Source organism: Pinus tabuliformis, chromosome 7 (genome assembly GCF_031772625.1).
Source record: "Pinus tabuliformis cultivar Carrire ecotype Pingquan chromosome 7, CPIR1, whole genome shotgun sequence".
NCBI lineage: Eukaryota > Viridiplantae > Streptophyta > Pinopsida > Pinales > Pinaceae > Pinus > Pinus tabuliformis.
Genome location: NC_142293.1, coordinates 1,647,671,158 through 1,647,687,069, shown reverse-complemented (window position 1 = coordinate 1,647,687,069; position 15,912 = coordinate 1,647,671,158). Strand labels below are relative to the sequence as shown.

General features: G+C 39.3%; 2 long non-coding RNA genes across 2 annotated transcripts; both read left to right on the top strand.

The window, feature by feature from the left end:
* The first annotated feature begins 739 nt into the window (after nt 1-739).
* LOC149254722 (uncharacterized) lies at nt 740-1,162 on the top strand. The gene is made up of 3 exons (XR_016266310.1): nt 740-787; nt 881-945; nt 1,030-1,162. It is a non-coding gene; the product is annotated as an uncharacterized LOC149254722 (long non-coding RNA).
* Nucleotides 1,163-8,460: 7,298 nt separating this feature from the next.
* LOC149254721 (uncharacterized) lies at nt 8,461-9,009 on the top strand. The gene is made up of 3 exons (XR_016266309.1): nt 8,461-8,635; nt 8,729-8,793; nt 8,878-9,009. It is a non-coding gene; the product is annotated as an uncharacterized LOC149254721 (long non-coding RNA).
* Nucleotides 9,010-15,912: the final 6,903 nt, after the last annotated feature.

Genomic DNA, 15,912 nt, shown 5'->3' with positions numbered 1-15,912 from the left:
ACAAATAATCTATATATATTTAGCGGAAAAAAAAAGCATTTGCTCATTACAACCAATATATTTAAATCGTAATAAAAAATAACATATTTATAATTTTTCAATTAAATGCCTGTCACACCTATATTCACATACATAAAAAAAAAAGATTTACTGTATACTTTATTTAACACCTTTGCTATATATATCATATGCTATTCCAACCTGTATGTAAGCACATATGTTAATTGACACCATACACATGCCACGCATGTACAACTGTTAACCTATATTCTATTCCCATTGCAACCCGAGATTATATGAGCTACGTGACTTTGCAATGCCAGGTCATACTGGTTTATGTACGTGTTGACTTTATGTGACAGCCAACTCTCATTCTACCAGCTCTCAGTGATTATTAATGAGGCTCGGGTTTCGGCGGTCCTGCCGCAGGCCTTGCAGGTGCCATCTCATTCCTGCTTTAAAGACTTCAGTCCTTTCTGAGATAGGTGGCAAGGTTTGGCTCTTTTGGCCATGTGACACCTCGGTCACAGAGATCTCGGACTCTACGCTTGGGGTTCCCGCCCTGCATAGACGGTCAGGATCTCACCGCAGAATCAAACGGCTGCAAAACACTCAAGGGTTTAGGTCTTTACAAAACCTCAACCGATCACTCTCGGGGTTTATTCACTTGCTCGGCCTTTCCGGCTCCGTCTCGGCGTTCATCCTCCGGTTCCACTCTACTAGTGCTATTTTCTTCACTTGCAATTTCTCGGCAAGCTGCGATGTGACCAAAACCAATCCTACACAGGTATCTGAACCTCGACTCTTAAATCTACTGCACATTTTTACAGGGATGATTGTCTGTAATGTTTTCTAAAGATTATTTCCTCTTTGCTCACAGGGCACGCCCTCCTGGTGGAGCCAAGGCACCCATACCTGGAGGTTCCACCCTCTCGACGGCCGCAGGTATGTCTTCAGCTCTCCTTTGTTTTGCTTCTGCTTGCGAGAGCTCACGACCATCGATTTGAGTGGTTTATTACAATTGTGCAGCCGCTGTTCGAATGAGGGTTTCCCTGCATTGCTTGACGAGGTATTCTCCATAGAGAACCCTCACCATTTGAGTTTAGGTCTTCTTTCGTGTTCTGGTCAAGTCCATGACCTGTTTTATGGAGGTGTTCACCACGGCGGAGTTCCTCCTGAGTTCTGTTGTATGTATTAAGGACTTATTTTTGTTGAATGCATCCCCTTGCGGCGTGCTCAAATTCTTGGTTTACCATGTCTGTTCTCGGACATGTAACTCAGATCTACACACAGACCTGGTTAAGGGTTCGGGTTCTATTTTTGAGATTCTCCGTTAAATAATGTATGAACAGTTCTATGCTTCAAGGGTTTTCGCCATTCGGGTATTGTTCTTTTGTGCTTTATATATATATATATATATATATATGGAACCCTTGTAATTTATGTATGAAATACGATTTAGTCTGAGCCCTCAGGGCCGTTTACGTTTTTGCATCATCATATATGAATTAAATCTGTGTTCAACTGTGTTAGAATAGTGCATGGAGTTCATGTTTCTGTTACTGGTTTCACTCGCTTTTACGACGGCAACCTTATGGATTATCCCAGGTTGTGATGGTTGCTTCGTTCTGCATTCCTATGCGACTGTTGTTTATTAAGTCTGTTCGGTATTTGTACAGTATGCATTTGAAGGGTTAACCGAAACGATATTATAATTTTTCCCTTTCGCTATGGAAATGTCGCACTATATATATATGCTTGAGGTTTTCATTGCAAATGCATACACAGATTATCTTGTAGACGTAAGCATACCTCTTATCGAAGTTGCATGCACCGGATTTTGTATACTTATAACTGTATAACTCCTTTCGATTTGCATGCACAGGATTTTGTATATATGAATATATTCCCCTTTTCGATTTACATGCATAGGGTTTTGTATACATGAATATATTCCTCTTTCGATTTATCGCTCCAAAGAGCTGGGTTCTTGCTACCATGTCCGCTAACACTGTATTTTTGAAAACACGGGTTGATGAAATATATTAATATTCTCATTTTCTGTTTGCACAGTTATCAAATTAACGCTGTTTGTCTGGGGTAACCTTTCTGTGTATTTTCATATCGTCAGTCATTTGTATTAAACAACTGAGGGTTTATTTATTCTTCCGTCGACAGGGTAGCATCTGACTATCGTCAGTGCTCTTCTACCCAGCCTCAGAGGTTCTAACCTCACTCCTGTCGACACATTCAGGTATCTACTTGATTATTTATCAAGATATTTAATACTATTTATTCCACTGTTAGTTTATTCACTGTTAAACAGTGACTCGGTCTTATGGACGAGGTTATATTCTGACTATCATTCAATAACCAGTTCTCGATTAACCTCCCCTGGTTCCTATAACCAGTCTTTAACTACATCCATCTATGTAGCTTTATCTACAGTACGACTAGTTCAGACAATGTCTATTGAATGACAATCTGTCCTTTAACTTTAACCATATCTGTACAGTTATCTTATCATTATGACAGTAACTAGGAAAAAGAACTTGTTTCCTGTTTGACTACTGTACATTCACTGTGTTTTTTTCATATTCAAACAGAGACTCTGCAGTTTGAAACCGTACCTGGTTCACCAGTATCAGGAATGGTTTCTCAAGCAAGTCACCTGTGCTTGTTTTTGCTCTTCCACCCAGCCATGAGATCCATCCCTCAGACGGAATTCTCCCCCCGAGCCATCTTGCAGACCTCAAGTCCTCAACAAGATTTGTGCACTCTGTGCCTGGTTATCTGGTCCTAACCAGACTTAACCTCTGTTTTCTTTTCCTTTTCTTGGAAAAAGGTTTTCCTTCTGTCTGTCCCCACAGCACAGAACTTCCTCCCCACAGCCAAGACTTTTCCTCCTCTGGGAGGGTAGTTTCCATCAGTTATTATAACTGAACTCTTTCTTTTCAATCCACCTCTTAGAGGCTGCCAGCATTTCAAGAAAATATTTAAATTACTTTCATCAAAAATAGTTTGTCACAGTTTTGTTTTTAAACATAAACAACAACTGTATTAATGTCTTTTACCACAGTAAATTTTTATATTTACATAAACTGGGGTCATTACATCTCCCCCTCCTGTGATTGGACATCGTCCCGATGTCTGTCTTCCTTAAACAAATTCGGGTAAGCTTCTCTAAGGAGTTCCTCATCCTCCCAAGTGGCCTCTTCAGGCCCGTAGTGCTGCCATTGCACCTTAGCTTGGAAAATAACCCGTTTCCGCAGCCGCACTTCTCTCCGGTCGAGAATGGTCAGTGGTTCGACCAGAACCTCGCCTTCCGGCTCGACCTGCAATCAGCAACAGATTTAGTTATTTTCTTGTTTAGGAACAAAGCTTATCTAGAATGACCAGATTAATTCTTACCCGAACATTCTGCCATTGAATCACATGTTTAGGATCGTAGACGTATTGTTTTAATACGGAAATGTGAAAAACATTGTGGATCCTAATATGGCTTGGTAGGGCGAGTTGATAGGCTACCGGCCCCACCCTTGCCAAGATTTGGAAAGGTCCAAAATAGCGAGGTGCAAGTTTGGCACACCCGCTCCACTGCAAAGTACTCCTTCTGGGTTGAATTCTAACAAACACATGGTCCCCAACCTGAAATTCTTTGAACCTTCTCTTTCGATCAGCAAAACTTTTATGTCTGTCCTGAGCGGCCTTTAAGTTGGTACGCACTTTTTTTACCGTGTCTTCCATTTCCTTGAGCATTTCAGGACCAATTCGTAATCTATCCTCAGGTCCACTCCAACTTGAGGGTGTGCGGCACTTCCGCCCATACAGCACCTCAAAAGGACTCAGCTGTGTTGAGGAATGATACCCATTGTTATATGCAAACTCGACCAGGTGGAGGTATTCCTCCCATTGAGTTGGTTTCATCATAACACATGCTCTCAGCATGTCCTCCACTACCTGATTTACTCGTTCTGTCTGGCCATCGATCTGGGGATGATAAGCTGTACTAAAGTTCAGCTGTGTTCCCAGTTCAGCAAACAATGTCCTCCAAAATGTTGAGGTGAACTTAACATCACGATCTGAGATAATTACCTTCGGGAGTCCATGCAGTTTGAACACATTTTGCATGAAAATATGAGCAATTTGCACAGCCTTATACGTTGATTGCACAGGTATGAAGTGTGCTGCCTTACTTAACTTATCCACTACCACCATAATGGAATCATTATTTTTCTTCGTGCGAGGCAATCCAGTTATAAAGTCCATGGAAATAGTCTCCCATTTCCATTCCGGAATGGGTAAGGGTTGTAACAGCCCTGCTGGATGCAAATGCTCCGCTTTAATATGTTGACATTCCAGACATTGCGTTAGATACTCGGCTACCTCCTTTTTCATTTTTGGCCAGTAATATTCCTTTCGAAGAGCGGTAACCATTTTCTGGTACCCTGGATGCCCGGTGTAATGGCTGGTATGGAACTCATCCAGAATCAGTCTTCTAAGGCTATCTTCATTGGGTACATACAACTTTTTATTAAAATACAACATTCCGGCATCGTCCAGCGCATACCCTTGTTGTATTTCCTTATCAGAAAGTTGCTGTACTTGCTGTTTAATTTGCTGGTAAACAGCATCTTGATCAGCCGTTGTTTTTATCCTTTCCAGTAGGGTACTTTGCCATTTACTAACTGAAATCTTGCACACGCATTGTACCTTTCGACTCAATGCATCAGCTACTCGGTTCTCCTTCCCCTTTAAATGTTTAATTTCAAAATCAAACTCGCTTAAAAAGTCAGCCCAACGAGCTTGTCTCGCATTCAAAGTGGGTTGGCTGAAATAGTTTGTTAAGCTGTGGTGGTCCGTTAGCAGCAAAAAATTTCTCCCCAAAAGGTAGTGTCGCCACATTTTCAGTGCATGAATAACGGCTGCCAGCTCCAAGTCGTAAGAAGAATATTTCTGCTCATGTTCCTTCAGTTTCCTTGATTCGTATGCAATTACTCTTCCCTCTTGCATCAGCACTCCTCCCACACCTTCTTTACTTGCATCAGTACAGACCACGTAATCCTTATTAGGATCAGCTATACATAATATGGGCGCGGTGGTGAGTAAGTGCTTGAGCTGTTCAAAGCTCTGCTGACATTCTGGGGTCCACTTAAATACCTTTCCCTTCTTTTGTAAGGAGGTGATAGGGTATGCTACCCTTGAAAAGCCTTCCACAAATCTTCTGTAATAACCTACTAGCCCCATAAAGGACCTAATATCTGCCACGTCCTTTGGTATGGGCCACTCCATTATAGTTCTGATTTTCTCAGGGTCAACTGCAATCCCTTCCTTTGTGATTACATGGCCTAAGTATTGTATTTCCTCCTTAAAGAAATCACACTTACTAAACTTTGCATATAATTGATGTTCTCGCAAAGTTTGCAACACCAATCTGAGGTGTTCTTCATGCTCCTTCCTTGATCGGGAGTAAATCAGAATGTCATCTATGAATATCAACACAAATTTATCTAAGAACCTGTTTTATCAAACACATGAATGTAGCAGGTGCATTGGTCAGACCAAAAGGTAACACCACGAATTCATAATGGCCATACCGCGTTCTGAAAGCTGTCTTAGCGATATCCTCTTCTTTGATTCTGATCTGATGGTAACCAGATCGCAGATCGATCTTAGAGAATACTGTTGCCCCCTTCACCTGGTCAAAAAGTTCATCTATCCTAGGCAAAGGATATTTATTTTTAATCGTGAGCTTATTCAGCTGACGATAATCAATGCACATCCGAAAGGTTCCGTCTTTCTTTTTGACAAATAACACTGGGGCTCCCCAGGGTGATACACTAGGACGGATGTAATTTTTATCTAGCAGCTCCTGCAGTTGCATTTTTAATTCTGTTAGTTCTGGTACACTCATTCGGTATGGTGCCCGTGACACGGGTGCTGCCCCTGGAATCAATTCAATAGTGAAGTCCACATCTCTTTTAGGTGGCAGTCCTGGTACTTCCTCAGGAAAAACATCCGCAAAATCTTGTACCACCGGAATGTTACCCAGCGTAACAGTCTTTTCTTTCTGATTTGCATATCCCACCTGAATCGCGTAAATTTGACATTTCTTTCTGATGCATTTAGCTAACTGAGAGGCTGTAATGGGTCGAATCTGCACAGGATGCTTAATTCCTTGTAATTCCTGCTGCTCTCCACGGTCATCCTTATAATAAATGGTTTTTGTCTTGCAATTCACTAAGGACCAGTGTTTCTCCAGCCAATCCATCCCAATCAGGATGTCATATGAACCCAAAGGTAGTATGTTCAAGTCTGCCACTATTGGCTGCCCTGCTATGGTTAGAGAGCAGTTATTTATCTTGGCCAAGACCCGTCTCTTGGCTCCTGTAGCCAACTGTACCAACCATGGATTTCTGAATTTTTCAGATTGTAACTTACACTGTTCTACTATCTTTGGGCTAACATAACTTAAAGTAGCTCCTGGATCTATAAGAACAGCTATAGAAAGGTTCGAAATTTTACCTTCAAATTCAACCATAGTCGGCTGGTATTCCGCTTGGCGGTCTTCCAAAGCTGCATTAATTCTGGGTACATTACGTGCCACGTCCCCAACGGTCGAAGCTTCATGAATTTGGGATATCTGATCTGTCCCCTTTCGCTGTGGGCAATTTTTAACATAGTGAGGTCCTCCACAGCCCCAGCATTGAACTGGAGGTCTGGTCATCCCCTCACCTTCTGGTCTAACAGGCTGCTCACTTACTCTTGATTCACTCATTGGCCTAGATCGGGGCGCATTCCTTGCAACAGACCTACTGTTTAATCCTTTACCAGCTCCCTTACTTCCACTGCTGCGACCTCCCTTGCTGCTTCCAACCGTCCGACTACTCTTTTTCTCATTCCATCTTTTGTTTGAAGTATCCCCCTTCTGTTTATTCTGCTGGTAGCAGATCCTCGCTTTATGAATAGCCTCATCCATGGTCCTAGGATTGTCAAATTCAATCCTCTCTCTTATGTATGAAGGTAAGCTACTCACAAACCTTTGTACCTTGGCTTTTTCCTCCTTGATATAAGGTACATAACGTAACAGAGAGGTAAAGCGATTAATGAACTCGTCCATTGTCTGCTGACCCAATCTTAAATCATGGAATTCCCTTGCCTTTTCATCGTAGAAGCATTCAATCAGGTACCTTTCTTTGAAGTATTTCTGGAACTTCTCCCAGGTAATGGTTCGTTCACTTACCCCTTTGACAATCTTGATTTCCTCCCACCACAAGATTGCCTTACCTTGTAACTGGAAGATAGCTAATCTCGCCTTCAAGTTATGATCATACTCGTACAACTGAAAATATTTATTCATATTTATTAACCAAGCTTCAACTGCTTCCTCCTGTTCGCCATCAAAATGTGGGGGTTTAATTTTTCGAAATTCTCCCTGCAGCTCCATCCTCTGACGTTTTGAAGTTTGCTGCTCTGGTACATTGTCAGAATGATCCTCTTTGCCCTCTGACATTTCAGGTTCAATCTGATAATTTTGTTCTTCCGTCATCCTCTGCTGTTCCGCGCTGGGATTAGATAGAGGTGGATTCTGCCTGTCCGACAAACTCTTCAGAATCCTTTCTTGTTCAACTGTTAAACGCGCGTTGTCCTCTCGCAAACGTGCCATCTCATTTTTCAATTCTTGAATAGTTTCCAGTATTGCCAGATTGGTACTTCGTGTTGCCTCACCCAACTGTACCCACAGCTCCGGGTTCTCCTAAGGGTTACTGCCGGTTCCTTGCATTTTGTCTCCTCTCTGATTTAACTGTTAACTGTTGTAATTCTGTGTTTTACCCCTAAATAGATAGAACAACAGTTAGTTAAATTATTAACTTACATACGTATGCATGGTGTAGGCTTCTGCACAGTGAAACATGTTTTGCTTGAGGCCACAGTGTTGAAACTGGGCTCTGATACCAATTGTCACACCTATATTCACATACATAAAAAAAAATTTTACTGTATACTTTATTTAACACCTTTGCTATATATATCATATGCTATTCCAACCTGTATGTAAGCACATATGTTAATTGACACCATACGCATGCCACACATGTACAACTGTTAACCTATATTCTATTCCCATTGCAACCCGAGATTATATGAGCTACGTGACTTTGCAATGCCACGTCATACTGGTTTATGTACGTGTTGACTTTATGTGACAGCCAACTCTCGTTCTACCAGCTCTCAGTGATTATTAATGAGGCTCGGGTTTCGGCGGTCCTGCCGCAGGCCTTGCAGGTGCCATCTCATTCCTGCTTTAAAGACTTCAGTCCTTTCTGAGATAGGTGGCAAGGTTTGGCTCTTTTGGCCATGTGACACCTCGGTCACAGAGATCTTGGACTCTACGCTTGGGGTTCCCGCCCTGCATAGACGGTCAGGATCTCACCGCAGAATCAAACGGCTGCAAAACACTCAAGGGTTTAGGTCTTTACAAAACCTCAACCGATCACTCTCGGGGTTTATTCACTTGCTCGGCCTTTCCGGCTCCGTCTCGGCGTTCATCCTCCGGTTCCACTCTACCAGTGCTATTTTCTTCACCTGCAATTTCTCGGCAAGCTGCGATGTGACCAAAACCAATCCTACACAGGTATCTGAACCTCGACTCTTAAATCTACTGCACATTTTTACAGGGATGATTGTCTGTAATGTTTTCTAAAGATTGTTTCCTCTTTGCTCACAGGGCACGCCCTCCTGGTGGAGCCAAGGCACCCATACCTGGAGGTTCCACCCTCTCGACGGCCGCAGGTATGTCTTCAGCTCTCCTTTGTTTTGCTTCTGCTTGCGAGAGCTCACGGCCATCGATTTGAGTGGTTTATTACAATTGTGCAGCCGCTGTTCGAATGAGGGTTTCCCTGCATTGCTTGACGAGGTATTCTCCATAGAGAACCCTCACCATTTGAGTTTAGGTCTTCTTTCGTGTTCTGGTCAAGTCCATGACCTGTTTTATGGAGGTGTTCACCACGGTGGAGTTCCTCCTGAGTTCTGTTGTATGTATTGAGGACTTATTTTTGTTGAATGCATCCCCTTGCGGCGTGCTCAAATTCTTGGTTTACCATGTCTGTTCTCGGACATGTAACTCAGATCTACACACAGACCTGGTTAAGGGTTCGGGTTCTATGTTTGAGATTCTCCGTTAAATAATGTATGAACAGTTCTATGCTTCAAGGGTTTTCGCCATTCGGGTATTGTTCTTTTGTGCTTTATATATATATATATATATGGAACCCTTGTAATTTATGTATGAAATACGATTTAGTCTGAGCCCTCAGGGCCGTTTACGTTTTTGCATCATCATATATGAATTAAATCTGTGTTCAACTGTGTTAGAATAGTGCATGGAGTTCATGTTTCTGTTACTGGTTTCACTCGCTTTTACGACGGCAACCTTATGGATTATCCCAGGTTGTGATGGTTGCTTCGTTCTGCATTCCTATGCGACTGTTGTTTATTAAGTCTGTTCGGTATTTGTACAGTATGCATTTGAAGGGTTAACCGAAACGATATTATAATTTTTCCCTTTCGCTATGGAAATGTCGCACTATATATATATGCTTGAGGTTTTCATTGCAAATGCATACACAGATTATCTTGTAGACGTAAGCATACCTCTTATCGAAGTTGCATGCACTGGATTTTGTATACTTATAACTGTATAACTCCTTTCGATTTGCATGCACAGGATTTTGTATATATGAATATATTCCCCTTTTTGATTTACATGCATAGGGTTTTGTATACATGAATATATTCCTCTTTCGATTTATCGCTCCAAAGAGCTGGGTTCTTGCTACCATGTCCGCTAACACTGTATTTTTGAAAACACGGGTTGATGAAATATATTAATATTCTCATTTTCTGTTTGCACAGTTATCAAATTAACGTTGTTTGTCTGGGGTAACCTTTCTGTGTATTTTCATATCGTCAGTCATTTGTATTAAACAACTGAGGGTTTATTTATTCTTCCGTCGACAGGGTAGCATCTGACTATCGTCAGTGCTCTTCTACCCAGCCTCAGAGGTTCTAACCTCACTCTTGTCGACACATTCAGGTATCTACTTGATTATTTATCAAGATATTTAATACTATTTATTCCACTGTTAGTTTATTCACTGTTAAACAGTGACTCGGTCTTATGGACGAGGTTATATTCTGACTATCATTCAATAACCAGTTCTCGATTAACCTCCCCTGGTTCCTATAACCAGTCTTTAACTACATCCATCTATGTATCTTTATCTACAGTACGACTAGTTCAGACTATGTCTATTGAATGACAATCTGTCCTTTAACTTTAACCATATTTGTACAGTTATCTTATCATTATGACAGTAACTAGGAAAAAGAACTTGTTTCCTATTTCACTACTGTACATTCACTGTATTTTTTTCATATTCAAACAGAGACTCTGCAGTTTGAAACCGTACCCGGTTCACCAGTATCAGGAATGGTTTCTCAAGCAAGTCACCTGTGCTTGTTTCTGCTCTTCCACCCAGCCATGAGATCCATCCCTCAGACGGAATTCTCCCCCCGAGCCATCTTGCAGACCTCAAGTCCTCAACAAGATTTGTGCACTCTGTGCCTGGTTATCTGGTCCTAACCAGACTTAACCTCTGTTTTCTTTTCCTTTTCTTGGAAAAAGGTTTTCCTTCTGTCTGTCCCCACAGCACAAAACTTCCTCCCCACAGCCAGGACTTTTCCTCCTTTGGGAGGGTAGTTTCCATCAGTTATTATAACTGAACTCTTTCTTTTCAATCCACCTCTTAGAGGTTGCCAGCATTTCAAGAAAATATTTAAATTACTTTCATCAAAAATAGTTTGTCACAGTTTTGTTTTTAAACATAAACAACAACTGTATTAATGTCTTTTACCACAGTAAATTTTTATATTTACATAAACTGGGGTCATTACAATGCCTTAATAAAATATAAATAAATTATTATTTTCCAACTTTAAAAAAATTATATAAAATATTTATATTATAACAAATATTTTTATAGTGTGATATTTAATATGTAATATATCTTAAATTTATATTTATTTAATTTAATTTATTGTGTGTGGAGAGATATTCTGTAATCTTTTAAAATTAAAATAAAATATTCTCTAAATTAAAAAAACAATGTTGCTATAATAAAAAAATAAAAATGAATATATATGTTTGGTTAGTTTTAGTTATAAGTATTATAAACATCAATTCTCCATGTTTGGGTAGTTTGAATTACAAGTATTATAAAACATCAATGCTCTTTAGGTAATTTAGTGTGAAGGAGGTGTAAAAATATTTTTCTTACTCTCAACCATAAGTAAAATATTTTGATGTCCATGTGAAGTAACATAATTTTATACCAACTTTAGAGAGAGAAATTAATTAGAAGTCAAAAAATATTATAAAATATAAAATCATACCTTTTTGGCCTTGCTAATCCGCTAACATTGTCCAAGACTATGAAGTCATGTTGTTGAGAAGGAAGGATTTTCAAAGCTTCAACACATGCTTGTGGTAAACATTCCAACAAAATTTCAAAAATTATGTGTGTGAGTACGTTAGAAATACCTGAATTAGAAATACTAAAACATGCTAGAAGAACCAAATCTTTAAATCTGAGTGTGATCTTCAAGCGAAAGCATTGCCAATCGCCTTCACATATTTGATCAGCTCAAAACTGGCATCAAAATTTTTGTTCCTATTCCCATAATCAATCGAAACGATAACTTGTTGAATTTTTTATCATTTTTCTTTCTTCCTGTATTTGACCAGCCCTGCCTCCTATGTTGAATCTAATATTCTTTTCCTTTCTCCAGGAAAGTCTTAATGATGAAAGGGAAATGGATTTCTTCTTTGTTCTCCTCATCTCTGGTTGTTTATGTATTCCTAAAATATTGAAAATTTTATTAATTCTTGGGGAAATCATCTCTGGTTGTTTATGTATTCCTAAAATATTGAAAATTTTATTAATTCTTGGGGAAATTATGGAAAACTTGTTGGAAAGCATTAAAAATTGTATCTAACTACCCTTTGTAGCTTTAACCTGCCACTACAAACTCGTGGGTTCAATGAATAATACAACTACCCTACTACCACATTGATTCCTAGATTAGGCCTTTGCCCTTCCTCAAGTAAAAAAATAGTGTCGACGAGTTGGTCCATAAGGTACAAATATTTTCAATTACTCCCTTGAACCATTACCAGATTCAGTTTCATTCATAAATTTGTCATGGTAGTGCCGTCAATCACTCCCCTCGATTTGTTTTTTTAACTTGTTGAACAAAATAGACAACAACCCATGTTGAAAGTTGGGGTTGGATTAGACTAGTCAACCACTTCGGTCAGTGTCACGAAATGCTTAGTCAATCTAGAACTACTATATTTACGATTAAGATTTCCACCACTAGCCTCTAATGTGAATCACATAAAAGTTAAAAGTTTTATCTAGCGATTCTTTTTAGTTTACACTAAAGAAAAACACAATAGAAACATAAGCTTGATAAGGAGAAGAGGAGATGTAGAATCGAGAAAAGACTAATATAATTCTTGTTACTCTCCTTGACACTAATAAAAAAAACCATTGCAAGCCAATGTCCGCAGTGATTAGGGGTCCACTCCCTACAGTAACATATTTTGTAAGTATTGATGATTGTCTTATAAGTGGACATTTAAGATGAATAGAAACCATAGTAACCCATGATGTGAAAAGTACTCTATAAACAGGTACAAATTATTGATGCTAGTAATATTAAATTGTGGGTGAAGCAGATGATTCCATAAAGATTGATCTTATGCGAGGGTTGATCTCATGAACAAGGGATAATAGTGAAACTAATGAGTAATTTATCAAAATAAAACACGTAATATCATTACAGTGAACTTTCCCTGACACATTATTTGTTCACTGAAAATACATATTGATAACCAATTATTTTCAAAATTCAGGAAAGATAATCCATGATTATGTGTGTGTATATATACCTAGCAAAAAATACCCAAAAACCTAAAAGCTGAAAATTGGAAAACCAATGTGTAGATTGTACTCAGAGCCTTGCAGACCTTGCACAGTTGTTGAACTGTAAGATTTATGAGAATTAACAAGTAGCATCTTCCCCAATACATACAGAGTGCTTTGTCTACAAGTTATATGTTACCATTAACAAGTAAATCTGAACAAGACATGCGGTTGTCGGCTTTGTGCATCACAACCCACATTTATAGTGCAAGGATTCATCTTATCATCTCAACTCTAGAAAAGAAGAACCTTGTTAATGGACGTGGATATACTATTTGCTAAACACCTCAAAAGCACTCAAGAATGACAAATTCTAAACTCAGAAAACCAATGTATAAACTGTACTAAGAATATTGGAGATATTACGAAGTTGTTGAATTGCAATATCTGTGAGAATTGCCAAGTAGCAACTCCCACGATACACAAAGTGCTCTGTCATTCATGTGATTCATAATCCAGATGGCACAACTATAAGTAATATGATCGGTGCTTTGACATCTATGATCCTTGAACATTGGTGCGGGAGTGAAACTGAAATAGCAGATAAGAATGAAGTCATTCTTATGAATCCGAAGTGTCATAAGATGTCACAGTACGAAGACTTTCACAGAGACTGGATGCAGAGGATCTATGAGGTAAAGGATTCCAAAAATTTGTTGTGGAAATAGGTTTATCTTGCTGCACTCCCATCCAGGTTTGTTGATTATATTAGACTACAAGAAGTCTTCCAGTTGCCATTTGAGTCGTATACTTGGGGTGAGATTTATGCTCACATCACAAAAACTCTGGTGAGTTTATGCACAAGCTCCAAAGTAAACAAATCTTTAGAAAATCTCTCAAAACTCCCAGATAAAAATTCCATCTGTAGCAAATATGGACTTACAGTTGATGACCCCCTAGTCAAACGGAGGAAAGCAAAGAAAAGGGCCAAAAAGGAATATAAGCAGAAATTCAAGAGCTACAAAAATCAGAGAAAAGATCCTCAAAGATCTAAAGGCCGCTCCTCCAAAGCCAGAAAAGGCTATTACAGATATATCCCCAAAACACATTATTATAGACCTTCTGACATCCATCTCCATACATCTAAGTAGGAGAAATGGAACAACCTTACTTGTTGGCTGTGTGGAAAGACTGGACATACATCTTCAAGATGTCCAGAGGGAGAAGAGTCTAAACAGAACAGAGGCAAGAAGTCCCAAGCCTTTGTTCAAAGGGGAAAAAATGTCAAACAAGAAGGACAGGGATCCATACAATGCATGAAATGTGGTTCCCGTTCTCACAAGACAGAACACTACCAAAACGTGGTAATCAGAGACCAACTCCAGCAGCACCAATTTGAAGAATCATCCTATGATTCTTTTAGCTCTTCATCTCATGAAGAATTGGAAGCACAAATTCAAGAATGTTCAGACTCAGAAGCTACATCCTGTTCATGTGCAAGTTCTGAAGAATGTGCTTGTCAGATACACTATGATTCTGATTCAGAATCAAGTTTTAATTTTGAAGAAACTAGCTTCAGACCTTAGAAGGAAAAGATTTTAATGGTTGCCACAGAAGAGGATGAGATAAAAATCTTATCTCAGATACGAGCAATGGAATATGGTGATATGAAGAATCGACTGACTGAAGCATTTATGGATCAGCTCAGATCCAGTTCTTCCAGAGGTCCAGGTAAGAAGCCAGTATTTGGTGATGCATCTTTTGACAGAAATACTAGATCTTTTCAAAGACATCAAGAAAAACCAGATAAAGTACGATCCCTCACTTTGGGAGAAGTGAGTAGAGAAATCCACAACATCAAAAATGAGATCTCTGCTCTAAAATCCCAAATTGCAGAAATAAAGAAAGGAAAACAGGTGGTAGAAAAAGAAGCAGAAGATCCTCATCCATGGGATACCACACAATATGATAGGATTCCAAATCCTAATCTTGAAATTATTGAGGGAAAGAAAGACCCTGTTTATGGATTTAAAGAAATGAGACTTTTGGTGATCTCTTATCAGCAACACCATGTCAATTTGAACATCTGCATCAAAGGAGAAATGTTTGAACTTACAACACTCCTCGATTCAGGAGCTGATGTAAACATCCTCAATAAGAAGATCACACCAGCCAAATATTGGGTCTCTGCAAAAGGAGATGTAGTAGGATTGGGCAATAAAACGCTCAAATATGAGGTGCCTAAGGCATCTATCTGCTTTGAACATCAGTGCATCAATCTGCAGTTTGTAGTTGCAGATATCCCATTTGACTGCATTCTAGGAAATATCTTCCTAGCAGCCGTTGAATCACATGGGTCAACAAGATTGAAAGATAATAAAACTGGATATTTTATATCTGTTCCCACTTCTAAAGGAACAACAAAAAGGATCGAGTTTCCATACATCTCAAATCCCTGAGTTTCTACAATGGTCCAGACTGTCCAAAACCTGGACAAAGCAAAAGCCAGATTGTCAGATGTTAAGGATCTGAAATCTACACTCAGAGTGGAAGAACAACTCAAAGATCCTCAGGTGAAAAGAAAGATTGAGGATTTAAAGAAGCAGATTGAAGAAGAATGCTGCTTAGAAGAGCCAAATGCATTTTGGCACAGAAAGCAGCATACAATAGAGCTCCCATATAAAGAAGGATACACAGGAAAGCCCTGTAAGAGCAGAGCCATTCCTATGAGAAAATATTACAGAGATCTCTGTGAAAAAGAGATCAAACAACTTTTAGACAGGAAGCTCATCAAAGAATCTGACAGTCCCTGGAACTATTATGGATTCTATGTTAACAAGAGAGCCGAACAAATCAGAGGCATTCCAAGACTAGTAATAAATTTTAAACCTCTAAATTATGTTCTTGCAAACGACACCTATCC